We start from the raw sequence: 9437 nt of genomic DNA, 5'->3' as shown, positions 1-9437 counted from the left end.
TAAGAGATTATATGACATCAATAGAAAACCAAATAATAGAAGAATTAGCAACAAAAACAACAGCTTATGATAAGATATTACATATAATGATGATTCTATATAAAGAATTTTTTGGAAAAAATATTATAGATCATAGACAAGAAGTCTATAATAAAGAATATCAAGAAGCAAAAAACCATTTAGCTAATATTCAAATATATGATTTATGTAATGTGGAGTCTTATATGTGTGAATATAGAATACATTATTATAAATTAAAAGAAGAAGATAAAGACCATTATCTTAGTATGTATATAACAAAACTTCCATATCCTGCTAATGAATTTATAATGGGAAGATTTATAAGAGAAATAAATAGAGGGACAATTGAAAATAATTTTGGTGGAGCAACCTCTGCAATAAGAGAGGAAATAAAAGAACGTTGTATGCAAGAAGTGACTCAAAAAAGATTTGCAAATATAATTAGAATTTGCTGTCAGGATAATAAAGAGATACCCCAAAAATATGGTCTTAATAAAAATTTTCAAAGAAAAAGAAAATATCAATTTAGAAAAAGAAAATACTATCCAAACTGGAGAAAAAAGAGGTATTTTAGAAAAAAAAATAACAATAAAAACAAAAGACAAAAAAATGACTATTGCCCAAATAAAAAAGAAAATTGTAAGTGTTGGTATTGTCAAGAAGAAGGACACTATACAAATGAATGTCCAAAAAAGAAGGATAAAAAGGATCTTACCAAACAAATAGAAATTGCTAAGTCTTGTTTCATGGAACCATTAGAAGAATCTGATGATAACTTAGACTATATTTTTTAATATGTCTCAGAAATAGACTCAGAGACTGAGTAATAATGCCACATTTATTACTATAAAAATAACAGAAAAGTTTATAAATGCTTTCATAGATACTGGAGCAACACAATGCTTTTCTAGTACAAATATAAAACTTGATTGGAAAAAATTAAAGAAACCATTAAGAGTTAGAATAGCTGACAAATCAATACATAAAATTGACCAAAAAGCAGAGATGGCTAAAATATTTATTCAAAATTATAGGTTCATTGTTCCATCTATATATATGTTAGATTCTGGAATGGATTTTATCATAGGAAATAACTTTTTAAAGCTATATCATCCATTCATTCCAGAATTAACATATATAGTTTTAAAAGCTCCACATGATTCTTCAATAAATCAAAAATCAAAACGTATAAAAATACCAACTACTACTATAGATAAGATCTTAAAATTTAAAATATTTTCTATATTAGAAACATGTTATTTAAATTTATACTTTCAGATAAATATTCCAAAAAATAATCTTGAAATAAAGATAGAAGAACTTTTGGATGAAATTTGTGCTGAAAATCCTTTAGATATTAAAAATACAAATAAAAAATTAGTAAGCATTAAATTAAAAGATCCTACAAAAGAGATAAATGTTCCAAATAAAATTCCTTATTCCGTAAGAGATAGAGAAGAGTTCTCATTAGAATGTAAAGATCTTTTGGAAAAAGGAATTATAAGATTAAGTAAAAGTCCTCATGCGGCTCCAGCCTTTTATGTCGAAAACAATAATGAAATTAAAAGGGAAAAACGAAGGATGGTAATTAATTATAAGAAGATGAATGAAGCAACTATTGGTGATGCTCATAAACTTTCGAGAAAAGATTCTATTTTAGAAAAAATCAAAGGAGCAACTTGGTTTTCATCTCTTGATGCAAAATCAGGATATTGGCAACTTCGTCTAGACGAAGAAACAAAGAAATTAACTGCTTTTACTTGCCCAACAAAAGAATCAACAAGTGTGTTGCTCTATGAATGGAATGTATTACCATTCGGATTAAAACAAGCCCTAGGTATTTATCAAAGATTTATGGAAGAAAATCTAAAAGAGTTAAATGAATTTATTTTAGTTTACATTAATGATATATTAATTTTTACAAAACAGGATAGAGAAGATCATCTTCAAAAATTATTAATAGTTTTAGAAAGATACATTAAGAAGAGAATGGAGTTCGTCTACAACGCATTAGATCAAGAAATTCAAAAATATGAGCAAGAGCTCAAAAAATGCAAACATTGTCAGCAAATAAGAACACAGATCCAATCTCTCAAGAAGGCCATTCAAGCAATGAAATCAACACAACAACCGAAACCATCAGAGTTCAGCCAGCTAAGCATGGTGGACAAGTCAGGTGAAGAAAAAATTTCAGAAAATATAATAATTGCTGAAATTATTAAAAAATTCACCCAGGATAAAAAATATTATGTAATTTATAATGGCCCCATGAAAGGAGTATATGATGCCTGGGAAAAAGCAGCACCATTCACACATCAATCAAGGATAATTCATAAAGGAGGATTTTTAACACTGGAAGAGGCAAAAAAATCCTTCAGGAAATATGAAACTCTTCATCCAGAGCAAACCCTAAAAAGAGCAGATAAAGCTCCAATTCAAACCCAGAGAACAGGAATAATAAGAAACATTCCTACAAGGGCTGAAATCAAGGAAAAGAAAAGGGTCTGTAGATCAAATCTCAGAGAAACCCTTAATATAGTCCTGAATTGGACTGAAGAAAAAAGGGCAATTTTGGGATATTATCCTATTGTCAAAGAACGGCTAACAAAGCTGGTTATCTTTCCAGATGCTTCCCCATCTGACACTTATCAGTTCTTCCAGTATGGATTAATTGATACAATTTTAATTTTTAAAGATCTAAAAATTATTAGTGAGTTTCCTGCAGGATTTGTTGATGCAGTAAAGAGATTTAAAAATATGATTGACAATGTAAATCCAAGGGATGTATCCCTAAAATTTACAAACAGTCAACCTATTTTTAATGAAGAAGAAGAATGCTTGGTTCCAGCACACCAAGTAATATTCATGTCCGTCTTCTCAGGAAATTTTCAACCAATTGATCAAATTCAAGATCTAACAATTTATAGTCATGAAGGAAGACTAGCCAGCACATTAGCAAGGGTCTTTGAAAGAACTCAAAAAATAACAAAGGAATCTCACACAAGGATTAATTATAAAAGTAGAAATACTTTGCTCGTGTCCAGCAAAAGAAATGAAATTGAAGAAAGAGAGATGAGACTCTTGGTAGAATTTGAATCAGCATTCTACAACTTATCTGGACTTTTAGAAAAACTCCCTGAAGGGATAAAGAGGAATCTCTGCTATTTGATAAAAGATAGAGAAGACCACAAGTGCCAGCTATGTGCCTCAGAAATATCTGAAGAAAGCAATAATGAAACGGAATCAACCCACATGGTAAAAGAAGAGGACAATACATCTGAAGCCCACATGATAAAAGAAGAGGACAGTGCATCTGAAGCATCCCTCAACATTATTGCATAATGACGTAAGCGCTTAGGTCATAAAGCACCAATAATGTAGCTGGTGCAAGATAACAAACAATGACGTAAGCAATGACGTCATAAGAAGGGTAAGGATGGAAATTGTCCATCAGACCCAACTATTATAAATAGGTTGCTTAGGCAATTGAAGAAGGCATCAGAAAACAGAAAGCAGAAGGCTAAGAGTACTCATATGCAAGGAAGAGCAAGGAGGAAGCTGCCAAGGCGATTCTGTAGTCTGACAAAGAATTCCCTTAGGGAAAAAATAGTTCTAAACTCCCCTCTGGAGTTAGTATCTACAATCTCCCCTCTGGAGATAAAAACACCTTATGTAAAATATACTAAATAAAAGAAGTTTTTCTCCAGAAAGGTACATCTTCATCCTAGTCTTTTAGTTATGAATTATTTAGAAAGTTTAGAATTAACGGAAGAATCTGCTTGGCAAATGTAAATGTTAAATTTAATGCCCATCTTGGATATGCTATGCCTTTATCAACTGAAAATCTTGGAAGATCTGTAAGTTTGGCTTATAAATTTCATAGAAAGAATCTAATGGAACAAGATGATGAACCATTTTCAATTACATATGCAATAAATTATGCTTTAACAAATAGCCATCATAGTATAATATTTAAAAATAGAGAAAGAATTTATGTCGATGAATTATTTCAGAAAATTGTAAAAACAGAAATACCAAAATATAAATCTATTGAAAACCCAGTTCTATTATTAAAAAAACCATCAGAAAAATCGGTTTCATCGAATTTTCAAATAAGAGAATCTAAAATCAATAGTCCTTTAAGTTTATCTAAGTTAAAGATTAAAGAAGAAAACTCTGAAATAAAAGAATTAACAAAAAAGGTCGAAAAATTAAATGAAACCCTAAATACTAAATTATGACAATAAATAAAGAAGAAATATATGTAACTTATCAAGATAAGAAACAAGAGCTCTTTGAAAGAGAGAATCGTTTGAATTATTTGCAGTTTTCTGAAATAAATCAAAGAGCATTTGAAGCTCTAAAAATAATCTATAACAAGTTAAAAAGAGAAGTTGAAGAGCTAGAAAAATTAATAGAATCTCTAGAAAATAGTGATGAATCGATGATAGAGTTTGCAGAAATTCTAAAATAAATAATGCTAAACAAAACTATTTTTAGGAATTATTTATGAAGCATAAAAAGATTGAAAAATCAGAAAATAAAATAAAAAGGAAAAGAGCGAGAAAATTAAAAAGTAAAATAGAAGAGTATAAAAAAGAATTAAATCATCTTCATATCGAAATTGATGATCTTATAATAAAAAGGTTAGAAATAAGAATAAATATAAACAAGTTGGAATTAAATTTAGGAAATTTATAAATGCCTGGAAAACTATATTATGATTTAAAAGAATTAAAGCTATTGAAAGAAAAAATGAAGAATGAAATTGAAAAATTAGAAAGATATTTAGAAATAAGAGAAAGTGTAGAAATAAAAGAAGTTCTTGAGGATTTGAGAAATTATATTAAAGAAAAAGACAAACAGATAAAAAATTTTATATATAATAATCCATGTAAAAAAGAATATTATAATTATGATAGAAATTAGAACAGAATTAAAAAACTATAAGTACGAAATTAGGATTATAAATATACATCAAGGACTAGTAATAAATAATTATATAACAAATACAAGAGAAATTGTAGAAATGGTCAATACTTTAGATTATGAAGTTGCAAATTACTTTTATCAAAATCCTTTGGATAAAACACCACCAATTGAATCTATACAAATTATAAACTTATTCGAAGCAAAATAGGAAGACTTAGTAGAAATTTCGAAAAAGAAATTAAAAGAAAAGTCGAAAATGAAAAATTGGTATCAGAGCCAAGTTAACGATTAAGGATAACACTTTCTCTTTAAGCAACACTTTTAGTGATACGCTTTTAAATCAATAACAACCACAAAAAGAAAAAGATTTTAAAATTTGACAAAAACGACCAACTGTAAGTAGAGTTACCTGGAATCAAAGTTTAGAGATGACGTGTCAGTTAACAATTATAATAATTACAAAATTTACTCACTTTTAATTTTTATAATTTTAAAACATTCCAATTTTAATTTTCTAAAAATCCTAATCCCCTTTTTTCTGAAATTCTCATCTCTTCCCCTTCCTCATCATCATCCACCAATTTTCTTCTTTTTTCCCAATAAAATCCTCTTCATTTCCATTCGTTGCCGCCTCTACCTTCCTCCTTCTTACTCTTCTAACCAAAGATGCTTCTCTGGTACTCAACTCCTTCTTCTCAAGACTCTACCCCTTTTTCATTTCTCATTTTTTTCTCCACCTCGTAGCAACCAGACCCATACTCAGAATTCTCATCAACACAACTCACAAATGGCACTACAAGAAAAATACCCATTTAGGTACACTTGAAAAGTGTAGCCAAAAGTAGAAAAAAATGATGCCTTAGGCTACGGCTACGCTTTCTGGGCTACGACTACGCTTTTTGGGGTGATTCTTATTCGGCTGTTGCTTATTCTCAAAGGCTACGCTTTTCTGTACCAAGGGCTACGCTTTTGACGTTTGGAAATAGGGTGCGTTTTTCAAGTGATACTGTCCAAGACCAAAGTATTGGAATGATTATAATTTTAAATATTCATACATCTTATATTAAAATAAAAAATAGGTAAAATTAAATTAGCTTCTACAAAATGAATAGAGTTATTCCTTAGCACATCTATAATACGCTGCTGTTTATATAATTGTAAACAATTAACAACAAAAGCCTTCTTAAACAGAAATATACTAATCCAAGAACTTAGGCTCTCTATCAATTAGTTCTTCCTTTGTCTTTCTAGCATTAGCCTTCCACCAAATATACTCATTGCTATCTATCTGAAAACAAAATAAAAGGACACTTAGCATAAAGAAATGTGCCATTTTGTACCAAACCACAAGGGTTCTTAAATCAAAGTCATGAATTCTAGGTACTTGGCAGTGTAAAATCAATTGCATAAAACAAATTTTGTACAAATACAGAGCAACACCATGCACTTTTGTACCAAATAGAAACTGAAAATAGAGAAAATAAAATAGAAGCCTATACAACTTGATTCCTTAATTTGAAAGCATGATAAGGAGTGAAGCAAAAGACAGATACTAATCAGCAAGATTGACAAACTTGACAAAGGCATTAAAATAAATGAACACTAAATTTTAGCAATCATAATTATTTATACTCTAACTATATCAGAATTGCAAATTGAGCAAGTAATATAATATAATTTGAAATACTAACAACAAAAACAGTAGAAAGCACTTCTCCAAAAGGACTTTGTACAACAGTAACAAGGGCATACACTGGGACAACTGGGGCAAGAACAAGTGCAGAATTTTGGGAGAATGCAGCAGTTTCTGAAGTCGTCTCTACCTTGGCAGCATTTTGATTGAAGACAAGAGCAACTGAAACAGCTCCTCCTCCTCCATTTATAGCACTTTGATCTGAAATAGCTCCTCCTCCTCCTTCTCCATTTTGATTGATGGAGGGAAGACAATTGCAGCTGCAGCAATTGCATGGCCTGCAGCAGTGATACAAACAAAATTAGAAATCGCTCAGAGTTTCAATCTTCAAAGGTAAACAATATTAACATACTATTATGTGAAAATCAAAGAAAGAAAGACACAGTTACGGCAACAACATTGAAGAGTGTGATAGAATTAAGGTTAATAACTCAGTGTAGTACTACAATTAATAGTCAAGACTTAAATGCTGAAGTAGGTTAGGACATTACCAATAATTTAGAATGTCACGAGAAACTTTTCTGAATTTGACAAAACCAAATTATATGCGCATTGAAAAACCTAAGCAATGTGCATTAAGAGATTGCATATCAGATAACCCGTCAATCGTCTGATGACAACAACTAAACACGATAAAGATAACAAGCAATGAATTTTATAAGGAACACATTTAATCAATAATTCTAATTCACTAAACTAACCAGAGATCTGGAACCAGTTAAACAATCACAGACATTTATAAAATTATTATTTCCTCTAACAGCAAGAAATCATCATTAATTCATTATTTATTGATGGCATCAATTGAATAAAATAAGCGAAATAGAAACTACATATCACTGAATCCAGTTGTGTAAATACTACTAAATAGCCAAGTAAAATACTGCATCTGAATTCCGAGGGCCCATTTTCTCTCAACAGGGATCTATGGTCTTATTCCTACTTGATAGTCCATATAACCTGGAAAGTTCCCAGCAACCGGAGAAGAAACTTCACTAGAATGATTGCATCCTAAACAGTTATATTATAAAACTAAAAATAAGCTTTTCACAATATCCTATTTGAAAAGAGAAAACAAAGAAATCTAATACCAAGAATAGAAAATCTACAACTCCAGCACAAAATCCATAAGAACTCGTTCTAACTAGAAAGATAGATTCCATCACATGGAGTGTAGAAAGAAATACTTGGCTGCTTCTCATTTGACATGGGTATAAAGTTAGAAGCAAGTTAAAAAGTCAGATCACTTTATCTTTTGTTGTAGTAGATGTGAAAATGACTAAACTAATTCACAATTATAAAAATAAAAAAAGAACCACAACAATTTGGATACTATCACAGCCTTTATCTTTTCTTTCTTGAATTACCTTTCATCTATATCAGTAAATTGAGTGAAATCATCTTGATTCACTCTTCCATTCTGTTTTGCTATTTTATTCCATGTTAGGTACCAGTTGTTAATACATTAATATCATGTCTTTCTTGATCCTTAAACTATTAACAAAACAAAGACATAACAAAAATAAAAAGCAAGCTGAAGTTGATGCATGCCAAAAGAAAATTTTCCTAAACTTTCTTAGTAACAATCATCTGAATAACTATCAAGGACAACATCATGTATGTACATCATCAAGGCACTTCTGAGCAATCTCCATGCACTTCTCAAACAAGTCTTTATATAGATAAACAAAAATCAATACATTCAAATAAAGCATCAATACCTTTATATAGATATTTTACCTTTCGAGAGTTAGGTGAGTGTAGTAATTAACTACCATTTTTCAACAAAAAACCAGCAACTTCAGCTAATTACTTTCCACTAAGATTACTAGGAACGTAGAACTATATATAATAAGGAAACATCACATCAAATTAATTAAGATTAAGAAGAGAACTAGATGAAGTTAGTGTTTTTGGTTGGATTAGCTGCAGCCTGGTTTTTATATTGAAATTTAATCATGATGAATTGGAATCTATTAGCTGCAAAATAAGGTTTTGGTAAAATGCACAATAAGATCATGATAAATTGGATTCTATTAGCTGCTAAATAAGGAGGTTTTGGTGAAATGCCCAATAGGATAATACTATTCATTCATATTCATTAGTTAATATCATGTCTTAATCCTTAAACTATTAACTAAAACACAAGATAGAGCCTCCTTAATCCTTTTTACTATTAAGGAGACAACACAAAACAGAAGCATAACAAAATAAAAAGAGCAAGGTGATACATTAAAGGCTGTGATGCATTAAAGAAAAGTAATATGGATTTTAAATATATATATATATATATGTGCCTTTGCCTCCGTCTCTTTCATGTTAAAAGCCTTAGTCAGCTCCAAAATATCTCTAAATCAGACTGATTAAGCATGAAAAAAGGCAAGTATCAATAAATTATAAACCATGGCAGTTTGTCAAAACATTGAATATCAAAAAAGAAATGGAATTCACAAGTTATAATGTAGTCAGGACATAAAATAAAATAAAAAAATCAACATAAAACTTAATTAATTTTCTCCAAAAAGTGATACAACCTTTGCCAATTATATATCACTACAGATAACTCAATTAGGTTAATAATTTGATTAAGTGTGCTTATGTGGAGAGATTTATTATCAAATACTAATTTAAAATACTCGTTACACAAAATCAATGCTCAGATTTGTAATGAAGCTTTTTCCTATGCATCATCAATGAATTCTTTGTAGCAATGTAATAAACCATAAGTCCTAAAAGAACACACAGGGAATGATTGAGGACAAGAATCAAAATTTAAATCTCAAGACAACTG

This window comes from Arachis ipaensis, chromosome B10 (assembly GCF_000816755.2).
Source record: "Arachis ipaensis cultivar K30076 chromosome B10, Araip1.1, whole genome shotgun sequence".
NCBI classification, from domain to species: Eukaryota; Viridiplantae; Streptophyta; class Magnoliopsida; order Fabales; family Fabaceae; genus Arachis; species Arachis ipaensis.
Note: the sequence above shows the minus strand (reverse complement) of the source record.